Source organism: Frankliniella occidentalis, unplaced genomic scaffold, assembly GCF_000697945.3.
Source record: "Frankliniella occidentalis isolate FOCC.00 unplaced genomic scaffold, Focc_3.1 Scaffold112, whole genome shotgun sequence".
Classification (NCBI taxonomy): Eukaryota; Metazoa; Arthropoda; class Insecta; order Thysanoptera; family Thripidae; genus Frankliniella; species Frankliniella occidentalis.
Window position 1 is genome coordinate 829298 of NW_026267240.1, and position 2360 is coordinate 831657.

Consider the following 2360-nt stretch of genomic DNA (forward strand, 5'->3'; position numbering starts at 1 on the left):
CGTCTCCCAGCGACCTCTCTCTGGCCAAGGGAGCAAGCACTCCGACTCCCACTCCGAGGGCCGGGGTTCGGTACCGGGCCGGGCCGGCGGCAGCTGCCCGGCCGATTCGAATGTTTTCATTTTCATCTCTTGCAGAGGATTGTCTGAAGGTTGTCTGAGGCGCCAAAGTCTGGTAACGCATTGCCAATCCGCAGACAAACGGCAGTCAATTCTCAGTCTAACTGGGCTGAGGATCGACTGCCGATAGACTGCGGTCTGACTGTGGTTTGTCTGACGTTTGTTTGCCGATTGTCGATGAGGATGGTCAGCCGTTTGGCTACCGATAGACTGACGATTGACTGACGATGACCTGCCGTTTAACTACGCTTTACCTACCAATAAACCGTCACCGTCGACAAAGATTCAGACAACATTCAGGCTATTACTTTGCCTCGGGATAGTTTAAATCAAAAAACGCAAAAATGTCGTCACTTGACTGCTCATTTAAACCGAAAATTACGTGTGCAACAGACAAAAACACAATTAATTCTTTAAAGTATCGTGAAAAGACAATGCTCTTTTGGCACTATTTATTGCAAATTGTGCCTTAACTAGCCATGATTCGCAGTAAGGAGTTTTTGGACACGGGAGTACAACAATAATGGATGACACCGTTCGTCGATTTCAAATTACGTTAAGCGTCGTAATTTCGGAAATAATGCATTTTCCATTGTGGCGGAGACTTTTTGTAATGGTCTTCCGGACTTTCTCGTGGAGTGCATTCGTTGATACCGAGATAAGGGGTTGCAAAAGGGGGGGGGGGGGTGTTGGGGGTGCAGGGGTTTGACGGGGCGCAAGACAGTAATTCTGTCAAGCTCTCACAGCTAAAAAAAGAAAAAGAGAACAGGTGTACAGGAAATCTGCCGTTGTCAAGACAATAACAAGTGGAAACCACATATCCAGGACGATTAGAAGTCAAATAAAAGTTTTGCGAGATTACATATCACCATGGCGGATTTGAGGATGGCAAACATGTTCTCCGACAATGAGGAGCGCAACAGCTCCGCAAAGTTTACGACATTGTCTTGTGTGTTCACGCTCGAAGTGATTAGAAGCGCCCACTACCCGGACTCATATCTCTTCTAGACAAAGTAAAGGGATTTAGTGGAAGCCGATGAGGAGGAAAAAAATCAGAGATTAGGAGTGATCTGCGTCAAACTGCACATGTTTGACGACATTGAATCTCACGACACCTATCAACATCTCCAATATGCAACTTCGACTAAAACGGCCTCTTTTTTTGCAGACGCATTGGCTTTCGGGTGGAAAGTTGAGCACTGGATAAAAAGACGCAGAAAAAGATGCAAAGCGACAATGCTGCCTTCCAATACGATCCGGTGAGTAAATACAACAACTCTGCAGAAAAGAAACGGCGAGAATTTCTTTTGAAGGCGCCGGGAGTGCGTGCAGAACAGCGACGGGCTTCTCGGAATCACGTGAGCGGAGTGTGACGCCCCTCACGCCGGCCGGCCCGCGAAGCCCCGCCGACTGCGGCCTCCCGCGCGCAGAGCCTTGCATCGGCGGGAAGGCCCAAAGGCACCAGTTTGCAACCAGCGCTCTCGCTCTACGATATTGGTTCACTAAGAGTGCTCGGGAAAACAATTTTCTAATCAGCACTCCTCTCTAGCGCGAGGTTTGCTCCCGCGTGCGTGCAAGTCTCCAATTAATGTGCATACAATAAGTCAATTTAAAATCAAGATCATCAGTAATTAACACTTGCACTTGTAAATAACTAACCAAAACATTGTTGTTGTTGTATATTTATTCCCCACTGTCGATCGATTAAAAAAAAGTCAGATTCCGTCAAATTGGTGCGAGTGTTTGGATTGCGATGGCGAAGTAGAATAGCGTTTATTTACGTCAGCGAAATCAAATGCCTTCCTGAAATTGCCATTCTTATAACCAGCCTTTATCGCATCACATTAAAAGCGGCACGCCTGTCTCGCGCGGCCACGCCCCGAGCGCCAATTAGCTCCGTTTTGTTCCGTCTTCACCTCACCGCATCTCGCGTAGTTCGTTTTCTTTCCAGTTTTCCCCTTTCTTTCGACAAGTTTTGAAGTGCGGGCTCAAAAGACAGCGCGCTTCACTGCCACGCGTGTCCTCTGCGGACTGCACTCGGAAAAATCGACGTCGATTTCTTATCTCCGTAGAATATGTATTTGTTCCAAAGAACATCCCGGGAAAACGTTCCTAATGCTGATGAGTTTCGGTAGGCGAGTGATATCACGCAATGATTGTTAAGGCAGTCTCTCACCGCGCCATTTCGGCCGTTTCCCAATGAATGACGGGGGCGAGAGAGAGGGACAGCGGGGAGAGGGGGG